Source organism: Sceloporus undulatus, chromosome 3, assembly GCF_019175285.1.
Source record: "Sceloporus undulatus isolate JIND9_A2432 ecotype Alabama chromosome 3, SceUnd_v1.1, whole genome shotgun sequence".
Lineage (NCBI taxonomy): Eukaryota > Metazoa > Chordata > Lepidosauria > Squamata > Phrynosomatidae > Sceloporus > Sceloporus undulatus.
In genome coordinates, this window is record NC_056524.1 from 147,540,315 (window position 1) to 147,555,292 (window position 14,978).

Genomic DNA, 14,978 nt, shown 5'->3' on the forward strand with positions numbered 1-14,978 from the left:
TGTGTATAAGATATCTAAGAAAAATACCTACATTAAAACAAACAAGACACACACCTGAAGATAAAATGCCTAACGTCTAGACTAGATAGACATCACTGGAAATGTGCGTGGGTCGTTGCTTATACTAGATTAAACCTCAGAGTGCCCTTGCAAGACTCATTTGATCCTATTCCACAGTTTTGTGCGCTTGTGTAGAAATATTCTAGAGCAAAGAAGTAAATGCTGATGTGTTTATCCTAGGCTGGCACAAATCTGCCCTCCCACCCAAAAACATGAAGGCTGACCTTCTTCCAATCGCCAGCCTCTTAGAAAAGGGCAGTTGAGTCAATTTGGTGCATGATGTGTTACCTATTTCGAAGCCATTGTATAAGCCTGATCATATATGTTAATATATTTCTTTCACAGATTTTTATAAGCACTATGAAAAATGGCCCCTGTGCCCTCTAGTGGACAAAAAAAGAGAATCGTTTTACAGTTTTAGAAATATCATTGTCAACATGGGAGTGGCTTTGTGTAGGCCAAAGGGGAGGAGGAGGAGGGAAAGCACATTTTTTAGAAAATAACTACCTGTGTACACTGCTTGTTTCCTTTTTTGTGTATTTGTTTGTTTTTTGAAAACTAGCAGAACCAAAACAAACAGCCAAACCACTATGGTTGCTTACTTGAAGGCTTGATTGAATATCAGAATGGTTCTAATGCAGTGATGGTGAACCTATGGCACGCGTGCCAGAGGTGGCACTTAGAGCCCTCTCTGTGGGCACATGTGCCATCACCCCAGCACAGAGTTAGCCAGTTTGTTACTAGAAAGCCAGAGGGACATGGCACTTTGCAATAAATAAGTGGGTTTTGGGTTGCAGTTTGGGCACTCGGCCTCTAAAAGTTTCACCATCACTGTTCTAATGATACATCAGGTAGCTCTTGGCTTTCAGCTCCATAGGTCAATGTGGCTGGCAATGGTCAAGGCATCCAATAGTTCAGTTTTATGAAAGAAATATACAAATTATACCTTTAATGAGCAGACTACACAAACAGGCCTTACAAGTGAGAGCTCTTTGCACAATAGTCTGAGCTTCATGGGTTTATTTTTAGAGCTACTTGTTCTTACGGACTCAAGCGAGATTTCACTATTTGATTTTCCTTTCTGCTGCTTTCTGGTTTTGTTTACAATCATTTCAGTAGTAAAGACTTTTTTGTTTAGGTTTAGCTTGCACATAAAGTGAGGAGTGTGTGTGTGTGGGTGGGTGGGTGGGTGGTTTATTTGTGGGAGTTATGTAGGATCACACTTCTTAGCTTGTTCATGAGAAGGAATTTCTCTTTTTAGCCAGGAAGTAAAAGGAACAAGATTGCCCAGGAAGCCAAAACTTCAAAGAGATCTCTAGGTAGAATGGAAAACTGATCTTCAAAGATCATCAGCTGGTGTAACTCCTGTGATACCTTCATGAGCATACTTTAGATAGAGAAGAATCTGGGCTTGTTAGAAGCAGTCAGGTATTGACCAAGCAAAAGAACTAAAATATGCTAGGTCCTGCTTGCTTGAATCCAATGAGGTGTTGAATTAGATGATTTCATGTTAAAAACAGTTATCCATGTTATAAGAATTGTAGAGTGGCAAAAGCACATTCAGATGAACCTGACCTGTGTAAATGAGTGTGAAGGTCATTTCACTTTGTGGTGTGGCTTGAGCTACTTTTAGGGGAGGAAAACTTTCACAGCTCTGGATGTAATCAGTTTATTGAACATTGTTGTTGTTGTTGTGTGCCTTCAAATAATTTCTGACTTATGGTGACCCTAATGTGAACCCATCACAGGGTTTCCTTGGCAAGATTTGTTCAAATGGGGCTGTCTTTGCCTTCGTGAGGCTGAGAGAGTGTGACTTGACCAAAGTTACCCAGTGACTTTCCATAGCCAAGCAGAGATTTGAATTCTGATCTCCAGAGTCAGGAGTAGAGTCAGTTCACTGTTGTGGAATGAAAAAACCTGATCTGTCCCATTTTCTGTCTGATCTTGTCATTATTGCAACAGCAGTGTTAGTAACTGCTAGAGGTATCATGAAACCTATTGAAGGAAGACCAGCTCGAAAATACTTCTCCTGTGTTCAAACCATAAGAAGACTGCTTATGAGGTGTTTAAAATCATCTATGAACAAGTTGTAACCATCTCTACAGATACAGATTTTATGCTTCTACTGTTGCAACCAAAATCGGTGTGGATTTTCTAATAGAAAATGAGATGATTTTCTATAGTATGCCATTGCTATGAGGCTTTCCAATCCTCTAAAGAATTTACTGAGTGTCCATATGTTAACAAATTGTGAAACAGTATCATCTTGCAAAAGTAAATGATATTGTGACTGCCCCCCTACTTTTATTCCAAGGCTTTGCAAACTGCTACTGAACACTTATATAGAAGTCAAGTAATTGCAAAATTTCCATACATTTGCAAGTGTTCACTAACATTACATCTCAGTCCTGGGGAGGGGAGAGGGCAAATTATGAGATTCTCATGTATTTATTTGTCTGTTGTTATCATGTGCCTTTATGTCATTTCCAACTTATGGTGACCCTAAGGAAACCCTGTTGGGGTTTTCTTGGGAAGCTTTGTTTAGAAGAGGGTTGCCACTGCCTTCCCCTGAGGCTGAGAGCATGTGACTTGCGCAAGGTCACCCAGTGGGTTTCTGGTCAAGCTGGGAGTTGAACCCTGGTCTCCAAAGTCGTAGTCCAACACTCATCATGCTGGCTTACCATGTATCTGTAGCAGGAAATAAAAGTGAACTCTGGATGCCTGGATACTAATAAACTCCAGTCCATCATACTTTTGCTTTCTCATTAGTATATCCAAAATTTAGTATGTTCCACATTAGTTTTATTATTATTGTGCACTTTCAAGTTGTTTCAGAGGTGAATTTATCATGGGACTTTCTGAGAGTGACAAAGCCAGGAGGTTTCCATGCTTCAGTAGGGAACTGAACTCTGGTCTCCAGAGTCAAGCCACTACACCATGTTGGCTCTCACATTAGTATACTCTATCTTTCTCCTAACGTAACTGAAGACAGTGTTGTGCCATGCCCATCCCCCTGCCCTAAACTTCATTTCATCCAAACCATAACTGTAAGGTAGGTGATAATGAGTCCATGACTTGCCTGAAGTTGTGGATGAATGAGGATTTTAACCCAAGAATCTATTCTGACCACTATACCATCCTCTCTCTCTCTCTCTCTCTTGCTTAAACATGCATTTATTCAGTGCTCCCTTGCTTCTGAATAGTTATACATTTATTTCTGTTTTTTCTCTCATCAAATGCACAATAGCCTTTTTGTTTCTTTAAGTATGCATATACTCAGATATGTGCTTTTTTCCTATCAGGTGATCACTTTCAGATCTTTCTGACTTGTACATCAAAACTGGCTCTTCTTATTTTCACTCTCATTATCACTGCCTTGCATCATTCTCTAATGCATCCAGAGGGCACATTGGATTGGCTTCCATGCAGTACAGTTGGACACAACGTCACAACCTTTTCAAAGGAGAAACCTTTACCTTTACCTTTAGTGCCTGTGCAAAAGTGTGTTTTACTTGTACAGTAGTATCATTAGAAACTGCTGAGATTAGAACTAGCGTGTCAGTTGCTACTGGGAGAAATAAACTGTGACTTCTCCATAGTGGCAAGTAAGGAGCAGAAGGACTGACTCATGAAACAACTGCTTGGAAAGTAAATTTTTGGGCTACAATCCCAGACTCCACCAACTAACATGGCCAGTTGCTGGGGGATTTTGAGAGCTGTAGCCCAAAGAAACAATGGCCCGTTACAAACGGCCCTTTAAGTACGGACTCAGTCCGTACTAGGGTTAAAAAGGGGCGTCACTTCTGGACGCCCCTAACCCTAGTACGGACTGAGTCCATACAAAATGGCGGCGCCCCTTCCACCTGGGGGCCGCCATGATGTGTCACGACTGCGCCGCCTCTATACGGGGCGGGGCGGACGGACTTGTCGCTCTGCGCCAGGGTGCTTAGTGCGCCCTTTGCGCAGACAGGAAAGGACTCCGTTTTGGAGCTCCTTCCTGGTTTGTGTCACTGAGCGCAGCCTTCAGACGGCTGCGCCCAGCGACGAAAGGAGAAAGGGGCCAAGTGGCCCCTTCTCCTCCTCCCCACCACCACGGGGTGTCCTTGGGCCTTTAAGCCCCAAAGACACCCCTTTCCAGGCTGCGGGGAAGCGGCCTTTTGCCGCTTCCCCATAGCCTGGAAAGCGGCGGATTGGGGCCTCGGAGGCTGCCGGTCTGGCAGATGAGGCCCCGATACACTGGGGAAAGCAGCGCCTACAGGCCACCCCAAAGGGGTGGTCTGTAATGCACCAACATCTCCAAGTTCTAAGATGAGGCAAGGGATGCTAGCTTCAATGTTTATTTGGTTGCTCGCAATATGATGAATAACATGCTGGAAAAAGAGCTCAGCCTGAAGAGTGCTTCAGTGAAAAAGACAGAAACGGAGCAAAAGGACTGCCCCTTCATGTGATTATAAAAGAATTTTGGGTTTGTTGCATTGCATTCCAAACAACTGGTTCGCAAATGTGTGCTACCTGCATGCTAACTGCTGCATGTGTTCCAGATGCCTCTTACATGAAAGCAGAGATATTCTCAGAGCTCTTGGATGGATGGCTCAGGTAGTCCTGCTGTGTTATAACAGCATAACATGACGGGATGGTATTAGTGGCAGACCAGCCACACTACTTCAACACCACAACAGCAGCATAAAAGGATGAGCATGTAATGACTATCAGTGATAGCAGCATCGTTTCAAAGCTCCAGATAATTAATTGACGGGCCTGTTTCCAAGTCCGTTCAGATTTCAAGAAGGACAGGTAAAATGTGTTGAGCCAGTTATAATTTTGGCGAGTCTACAGTTGAACCAAACCTGAAGAGTCAGCCTTAGTGAGTGTATTGAAATTCCATAAGTAATAAGTACATCTAAGAGACTTCTTCACCAAGCTCACTTAGGGGACATAGTTTAGGAAAGGATGGTTACTGAGACATCCACATCACTGGGAAGAATAATAGAGGGAGACCACTAAAGCTGGTCGATGTCTTTGTTTCTGTGTATGTATTTGCCTTCAGGTGGCAACCCAGTGGATTTCATATGGTTTTCTTAGGCAAGGTATACTCATAAGCGATTTTGCCAGTTCCCTCCTTTGAAATACATCTAATTAAAAATAATAATAATTGTAAGCTGCTCTGAGAGCTTTTAGGGATGAAGGGTGGGGTATAAATACCATAAATAAATAAATAAAGCCTACAGCAGCAGGTATGAATTGACAGTCTCCCATCCATGTACTAACCAGGGTTGACCCTGTTTAGCTTCCAAGATGAGATGGGATCTGATGCCATGGTGCAGTGGTTTGACTGCATTGGAGTATGACTCTAGAGACCAGGGTTCGCATGCCAGCTCAGTAATGGAAACTCACTGTGTGGCCTTGGGCAAGTCACACTCTCAGCCGCAGAGGAAGGCAAAGACAAAAGCCCTTCTGAACAAATCTTACCAAGTAAGTGCCATGATAAGCTCACAGATGTTTGAGGAGAATTGATGCCACCACCATCCCTTAGAGTGTAGTGCGAACCCCCTACACCTAGTGGTATGCATACCTCAGTTAACAAAGCCATTAACAGTGAGGTTGCCTTTTTATACCTCCACCCAGTACTTTTCTTCTTCATCCTCTGTCCAGTTGGGGGGGAAAAATTTGGCAGCATCAGACTGGGAGGATGATGGAGGGCCAGAGAAACACAGAAGTTCATTTTTGAATTGCAACAGCATGTCTGCAGTAAAATTGGATCTGGGAAATAGTGGGATTCTAATCTAGCTTATCATACTGTAGCATACAATAGGCAAGGTAAACAACAGCTTCCAAAATCCTTTAGTGAGCATGCATGAGCAGCAAAAACAGAGAAGGCAGAAAGCAGCTTAACCTACCTCACTAGTGATCCCAGTATGAGCTTTGCAATCAAAATGGAGAATATAAGAGAGAAAAAAGAGGGTGCTGCAGGGGTTGGGGAGTCAGCCTTGGATGCATTTTGGAAGAGGTCTTAAAGTGGTCTCTATAAGGTTCAAAATGGTTTTGTCTACATATGTAAGGCTTGGTTGTTTCATTTTACATATGCATAGATTTAGTTTTGGATTAAAAAATGAGTTCAAATGCAGCCTTACTCAAATGCACCCTTGCCAACTGGAAACCATTCTGTTTCTCTGTATTCTGTCCTAACAGTAGCCTCTTGTTCTGAGTACTGGTTACACATTAGGACAATCAAATGTTGTGCCATACCCATTTCTTTAAGAGTGATCCACAGTTTTTCATGGTCCATAAAGGCTTTGCTATAATCTGTAAAGCACAGGCTGATTTATCTCCTGAAACACTACCAGATAGTGTTTAGTGTTGTAGTATAGTAGTTGGGGATGATGGGGCTTTAGCTGCAGTTAGAATTGTGTTCTGTTTTCACATTATCTTTAAATTCTGTGGAGGTGTTCTTCATGTTTAGTGTTCTTCTTTAGCTTTACTCTAATTTTTGATATTAGCAGTTTATAGTCTGTGCCACAATCTGCTATTGGTCCTGTTTTTACAAAGAAAATGGAGTTTCTCCATCGTCTTCTTCCAATGGAGTTTGGTTCCAGGACCCCCATGGATACCAAAATCCATGGATGCTCAAGTCCCATTATATACAGAGGCATAGTACAATAGCCTTATATAAAATGACAAAATCAATTTTTGCTTACTGAAATTTTAAATATATATATTTTCAAGCCATGGATGGTTAAATCCATGTTTACAGAATTTGTGTACGTGGAAGGCTGTCATCTATTTGATTCTATATTGGCCATCAATTGATGTCCATGTATACAGTTGCTTCTTTGGTTGCTTGAAGAATGTGTTTGCAATGAACAATTAACCTCACAAAATTCAGTCAGTCTCCTGTTACATTTCTTGATCCTAGGCCAAATTTTCCTACAATCTTTGATTCTGCTCTCTTTCCTATTTTTGCATTCCAATTACATATGGTCAACAGCAAGTCTATATTTGTGTGTGGTCAATTTCTTCCTGGGCTGCAGCATAGAAACTTTCATATATTTTTTTCATCTCCTGCCTCTGTAGTTGTGGCATAGATTAAGGTTACAATGATTTGTTTTCTATGAAGCCTTATTGACATGATTCAAGACTTTGCATTATATCCTTTGACTACTTTTGTTACATCTCTCCTCACCATGAACGTCACCCCATTTCCTCTTAATTTTTCATTTCCTGAGTAAAACACTGTGTAATTATATAACTCAAAATGTCACATTCTTGTCCACTTTAGCTCACTCACCCCATGTTTTGAAATGTTTTTATGTTCCATTTCTAGCTTTCCCCGATTCATGCTTCTCACATGCCACGTTCCTATAATACGGTTGTGCAGCTTCAGTCTTTCATTTAGCCCCTGAGCATGTCAACAGTCGAATAGTTTTTTCAGCTTGAGTCCATTTGGGTTATTAGCCACAGCACTACTCACAGATATCATCTGCTCTATGCCAGTAACTTGGTGAGTGCCATCTGACCTGGGAATCTCATTTTATGGCATTATCTCATGCCTCATTTTGGATTGAATCATCATAGGGTTTGTTTTTTTTAATGGTAAACAGTCTTCAAAAGGAGGCTTACTGTGCCTCCCTCTGTGGTATCACTGCCATTATCTCTGAGAGATCTGCCACCAGAGACACCCTCAACTGCTGCCACTTCCAGTAGCTGTTGGGCACAATGGCTCCTCAGAAAAAAACTGTCTACCATTGGAGATCCTATCAGTGCCACTGCTGCCATCAGCATAGCCTCTTGTCTCACAGGAGCACTCAATCTCATTGCCATGAAAAAGTTAGTGCCATTGGTGGAACTTATTAATAACATAAAATATGTTCCCATCACTGTACGCAACAGATTTTTTTTTCTTTTAGGAAAGTTAAGGTTTCAGACTGGTGTGGAATTAAAAAAATACTGTAAAATGTCCAATGCTCAATACATTCTAATAGAATGACTTCCTCAGGGGCAATACCTCTCACATCTCCTATTATGAAATGATAATTCCTCTTGGGTATTTTTCAGAGAAATGTTTTTCAGAGAGTGTGGCCTGCCTAAGATGCACCAACACAAGTAATGGGCTTGTGTCTTCCCACCCCATTTGCACATATGGTGGAAGTCAGGGGTGCAAACTTTCATATTTTGATTAGAAATATTTGAAACCACAGTTACCTAATGAATACAGTTGGCCCTCCTTATACATCGATTTTTATACATGGCTTCAAGCATCCACGGCTTGAAAGTATTCAAAAAAAGTATAAATTTCAAGTATCAAACCTTGATTTTTCCATGTTATATAAAGGACACCATTTTGCTATGCCATTGTATTTCATGGGACTTGAGCATCCATGGATTTTGTTATCCACAGGGGTTCCTGGAACCAAACCCTAGCAGATAACAAGGGTCCACTGTATTTGTTTTATTAACAGACTCTGGTTTGAACCATTTGCTGATTTCAGACAGACCAGAAAATAATAATAATAATTTTTTGTTTTATTTATATACCACTATTCCAAAGATCATAGCAGTGAACAGCAAGTAAGCTAATTAGCAAGTAAGCTAATTTGCCCCCAACAGTCTGGGTACTCATTTTAGCTCCCTCCTCGGAAGGATGCAAGCCTGAGTTGAGCTTGGACCCTTTTGCTGGTCTTGGAGGGGAGCAAGCCTGCGAAGGAAATGTGCTTGAGTCAATTCACATAATGTTTGCTACTATGTCTGAACTAGACTTGTGTCAGTTCAGTGCAGCATCAGCAACACACATAGTTTGCATTATTCTTTTTCTGGCCATTTTGGTGATTCTTGCTCAGTCACCTTGCTTATGTACTGGTTCAGTCAATACCTTAACAATAGAACTTCCCCAGATATTTTGTTGTTATCTGATGATGGAAAAAGATGGGAAATAGTTTGTACAGCTTTCATTGCAAAATGTTTGGATCCATATAATGATGTCTTATCCATCACTTACAAATGACTTTTGAAAGAAATGTGACTGTTGGCTATTGACCTAACATCCTTCTGCTGCAGTATTTTTTTTAAGACTCTTTGTGATAGTAACGGAAACATATTTTATAATCTTCCAACAGCACCTCAGTTGGCATTACTCTGAAAATCTGAAATGAGTGAAGTTTTGTACTCAGTTTTGATTTGGTGATATAAATAGCACACCTCTCAGCACCATGGACAGAGAATATGTATTCCACTCCTTGCGTTTATTGAGTGTTCTTCCAACCTGGTATTTAACTATGGGATAGTTCACTCACTGTTTTATGAGCCATCTAAATGGCCCTGTCATCAAAGCCTTTCCTGTAGCTTCTCTCCCAAGAATTTTTTTTTTTTGTCTCCCTTCAGACTGAAGGAAATCTGACCCCCAAAAAGGAAGGAAAAAAAGAAAAGAAAAAAGAATAGCTTTGCAGACTCCACAGAGGGGAAAAAATCACCTTAGTGCTACTCTTCTCTCTTTCTATAGAGGCATAAGATGAACCCAACTCACTGATACATTACCTGCCAGCACCATTTGTACTAAAACCCTGATTTCAGACAGACCTGAAAAGGAGGGGAGCAGGATGAGAAGGAAATGTGCTTGAGTCAGTTCACATTAGGTTTGCTACTATGTCTGAACCAGACTTGTGTCACTTGTTTTATTTACTTGAAATGTGTGCATGAGAGCATACGTGAAAAAAGAGCTTTTGCAAAAATTAACTTTTAACTTTAAAGTGGCTTTGCTTGTCCTTTAAAATAATTTTAATTTGTCTTTTTAAAAGTAGTTGCAGTGACAATTTCAGTGTTTCAAAATTAAAAATTAAAGAATGATTTTCACAGTTGACTCTTCCTTCTTACCCGATAGCTATACAGAAATAGAATCATAGTTGGAAGAGACCACAAGAGTGATCCAGTCCAACCCTCTGACATGCAGGAATACATGATCACGTTCCCTAGGGAAGACTGAGCACAGCAAAATCTGCACACACAAAAAGTGGTCTACCACATTCTCACTGCTGCAGTTAGTTAACTGAAGAATTTCAGCTTTAAAAAAAGTCCAATTTTATGCTTCAGAAGTGTTGGAGAGGTAACAGAAATGAATGAAAACCCCAAACCTTCTCTATCAGAGACAATTGAGTTGTTAAACAAATCTGGTATCCTGGAATGACATAAATCAAACTAGCAAAATCTGAGTCTTTTCTATGTAAAGTCACATGAAAAAATGTGGAATCTGATATTCAAACATACTTTCTTCCCCCAGCAATATTGATTTGGTTAAAATAATAGAGACTAATGCTGACCAGGATGCAACAAAGGATGAATAGATGGTGATTGTGTCTCATAAGATCCTTTGTTCATGCACAATACTGGCTTGCAAGTGTTATGAATGGGAGCCATTCTTCTAAAATAACTTCTGTTTTGTTATTCTTCCAATTAGTGTACTCTAGTGTGTTCATTTCTCAGCAAGAGCTATCTAACAAATCATTTAAATCCAGCTATGTATCTTATATTATGAGGTCAGTCACAGTTTTATTGGTTGGTATATAGAAAACTGCACATAAGAAAAGGCATTGACAGAGAAAGGGGACAGAGAGAAAGGGCATCTTTATAAACATTTGAGACATTATCATCATCGCCGTTTTCATTGTCATCATTGGCACTATCCCAGAACCAGGACTCAGACGCAAGACTCAGACACCTCTCCCGATCCCTCTTATAGCACTAACATTTTTTCATTTTTAATGGTGAGATCAGCATGAGATTTTTCTAAGTGGAAAAAGACAAAGATTTAAAATGTGTATGCTAGTCAACTCCAAAACATGTTCTGAATACTTTTCAGGTTTCAAGTTTGATTCAAAGGGTAAATCATGAGAACATGATTATTCACTGTGAGTTTATTTCAGTTTGCATTGTTAATATTAACAATACAAAATGTATTGATTATTGGAGAACCTATTATAAATTGACAATAAATATCATAGGAGCAGAACAAAACATCCACATGCACAAGATGTTTCAGTGGGAAAATATTGGTAAAAATGGAATTACAGTTTCTCTTAATTTCCAGTTAGATGGCTGTATTATGGTACCTTAAATTTATTGTAGCAAAAGACATATTTTCCCCACATAATGCCTCTAGTTGAGTTGGACTATAACTCCCTATGGTTAAATGCCTGTACTGCAGCCATTCACTCAAAACCACAAGGTTGCGAGTTCAAGACCAGCAAAAGGGCCCAAGCTCGACTCAGGCTTGCATCCTTCCGAGGAGGTTGCTAAAATGAGTACCCAGACTGCTGGGGGCAAATTAGCTTACTTGCTAATTAGCTTACTTGCTGTTCACCGCTATGATCTTTGGAATAGCGGTATATAAATAAAACATATTATTATTATTATTATTATTATTATTATTATGAAATAAGTATTGTAATCCAACATGAGACTGAGGAAATCCGGCAGCAGTTGTGGCAGACTTTTCTTATAATTTTTGGTATATTATTCGATTTCCTGCCTAATTGAATACAGTGGTACCCCGGGTTACGAAATTAATCCGTTCCGCGGCGCCCTTCGTAACCCGAAAGATTTCACAACCCGAAAAAGCCATAGGCGCTAGCGCTGGAAGCCGCGATTTCGTGCGAAAAAGCGCCGAAAAGCACCAAAAAATTTTTTCGTAACCCGGAAAAAAAACGTAACCCGGAACAGTTTTTTCCTATGGAATTTTTTCGTATCCCGGAAATTTCGTAACGCGGTGCTTTCGTATCCCGGGGTACCACTGTATGGGTATAATTTTGCTTCTTTCTTTACTTTTCTTTTCTTTTTTCTTTTTTCTTTTTTTGTTAAAGGAAACAATAACAATAAGACTGAAACGGTCAACTAGCATGATTCCATTGTTTGAAAGATTGGATCACATAGCAACTTCTAGCACACTATGTAGGAAGACAAACTTAGCTGAGTGGTGGAAAATTTACAAGAGCCACTTCAGGAATAAAATCAGGAGGAATTAAAGAAGCAAAGTTACCAGAAGACATTACCAAAACCAGAAATAATCAGAATCACATATTTTTCATCATTTTGTTCCCAAAATATTTCTTGTTAACATTTCGGTCTTCACACATAGATCTGATGCTACGAAGGTTATGTTTGAGCAGAGACACACGTATGAGTTGATTAAGGACATTTTTGCCACTATTATGGTCTTCAGCACTATGAAGCAAGTGACATTAACAGCTGCTTCTCAGGATTCATATCAGAGCTACTAACTTCATAAGTGACTGCTTACAGGTGACATCTGCTGGGGTTTTAATTCTGTCTAACCCTTAGCCTCTTGTATAATCTTTCACCTTTTCACTGACGGAGTAGCTGCAGGTTCTTCTTTGTTATTAATGGGATCTGGTATGTCATAAACAATGGAATGTGCTCATTGGAGGTGGAGTGCAGGCAAGGGAAGAATGAAGAAATGGAAAAGAACGCATTTCTTTCTGATTAGAGATTGAGACCAGGGAGGAGAGGTCCTCTTTGAGACCAGTAACTGATCAAAGACGATAAAGCAGAGAACAGGACTAAGTTGAAAGTTCTCACAATGAACAAATGTAAAAGTAGCCTTTCCCCAAGGATATGTATAGCCAAAGCTGGGTGTTTTGTTTTTAAATCTTGTTCATAAATAATTTGGAGTTAGAGGTGGATCATGGGGTGGCTTAAACTTTTTCTTAGCCTTATTGCTAAGTAGAATTCACTGTAGATTATGATATCAACTAGGTTGGTTCAAAAATTAGACATGGAAGATAAAACTGTCAATGGCTAATACAGTCAGCCCTCCATATCCATGGATTCTTTATCCATGGATTCACAGTTTGAAAATATTACAAAAATGTATAAATTCCAAATAGTAAACCTTGCTTTTTGCAATTTTTATATAAGTGAGGCCATTTTACAATGCCATTGTATTTAATGGGACTTCAGCATTCACAAATTTTGGTATCCATGGGATATTCCTCAAGCCACACCCCAGTGGATACCAAGTGTCCACTGTAATCATATATAATAGATACATATTTCTTTCAATATCAAAGGCAGTATGCCTTTGCATATCATTTGCTGTGGTCCAAAAGCAAGAGGGTGCTTTTGCAGTTGGGTTTTACTTGTAGACTTTCCATAGTTATCTGGTGAGCCACTGTGGGAACAGATTGATTAAATTAATTATGCCTTTGGCCTTTGGTGTGAAACAGCACAGATCTTATGTTCCTAAGGAATAAAGTATTTCAGAAGACAAGGATACACCAAGTACTGGGAACAGCATGAATAATGTAGGTAGATGTGTCCTGTGCTACATGAACCCACCACTGGGAAAGAAAATGCAGGAAGGAAGCAGCTGAACGGGATGAGCCACAGTTTCAGATGTTGGCACATTGCATGGGAAATAAATAAGATAAACCTGAAGTCTTAATACAGGAATGAATGTATGATTTAATAGGCATTACTGAAATCCAGTGGGATGAGATACATGAACTGGAATTGATGGGTAAAACCTATCCAGAAGTCATAGGCCAAACAAGAAAGGAGGAGGAGTAGCACAGTATGTAAAAGATGTGTTCATCTATGAGGAGATACATGATTAGGAGCATGGAAGGCATGCATGCAGTGAAAAATTGTAAGAGAAGGAAACAACAGCAACATTACTGTGGGCCTGAATAGGACCAGAGAGCAGCTTTGTCACAGCTTCCAGCCTCTTAGGACATGTGCGTTGTTTAAACAGCATGCCTCCAAAGTGGCCTGAAGCTGCTTTATTTTACCTGTCTGCTCAGGTCCTGAATAATCAGACACACGCTCTGGACATTAGATTTTCAAAATGCTCAAAGTAATACTGGGTGACAATGTGGTAAGAAATATTCAAAAATGATAGCTCATTCTGGATGTCAACTTCTTAAAGAAAAGGATACTGAAGGCACAATCACAATAAATTCCAGTGACGGGGAAATTGCTTTTTAAAAAGGCTAGCTGCATAAGGCAATTGGAATGAGCTGAAATGTAAAAGGGGCATCTGTGAAAAAAGGAAGAAGGAGCAACTCACCAAGTGAAAAATAGTGACCAGCATTTCTAGGCAGAAAGTCAGGATGAGTTTGGCAGAATGAGCTCAGGCGTACAAGACAGGTTGAAAATGATTTTAAAAAATGATTGTTGGCCACTCTTGGAACACAGAAATAGATCCACTGGATTGAGAAGATGGCAAAATGCTAATGGATGACAATGAGAAAGTGGAATTGCTCGATACCTACTTTACAATACTAATCTGGATGAAAACCAAATAAATGATGCATTGAAAGTGCTACAACCCAAAATAGATAAGGAGGTGGCATAGGAACACCTAGCTACTTTAAATTAATTGAAGTCTCCAAGGCCAGATGAACTCCATCCAAAGGTCACCTGCAGATGTAATCTCAGAGCTTTTAACTAGAAATGTTTGAGAATTATTTGAGAACAGGTGAGGCCCCTGAAGACTGAAGGGGGCTTGTACAGATTGGAAACCTGGACAAAATCTAACAAAATAAATTTCAAGAGTGGTAAATGTAAGGTACAACATTTAGGCAGGAGAAATCAGATACACAAATATAATACAGGATTCACTGACATAGCTGTGTTAGTCTGGGATATCAGTATGCAAAGGGATCTTGTAATACCTTTGAGACTAACTGCAAATGAAATTGTAGCATAAACTTTTATAGACTGGAAGGAGCATCTGAATTAGTAGATTATGGGCCCAAACAGACAGGCCAAAATAAAGCTGCTTTGGGTCACTTTGGAAGTATGTTGTTTAAGTGACACACACACTAAGAGGCCAGAAGCTGTGCCAAAGCCACACTCCAGTCCTTAGGACAGGAGCATGGCTTTGGTGCAGCCTCCGGCCTCTTAGGATGCAT

The 14,978-nt window shown here is 40.0% G+C and overlaps 1 long non-coding RNA gene across 1 annotated transcript in view; it reads right to left on the reverse strand.

The window, feature by feature from the left end:
• Positions 1-10,595: 10,595 nt before the first annotated feature.
• The window catches only part of LOC121924735, a 50,197-nt gene continuing 45,814 nt past the window's right edge, over positions 10,596-14,978 (reverse strand). Inside the window, exon 4 of the long non-coding RNA XR_006102704.1 lies at positions 10,596-10,833. This is a non-coding gene — a long non-coding RNA (uncharacterized LOC121924735). The remainder of the gene's footprint in view (positions 10,834-14,978) is intronic.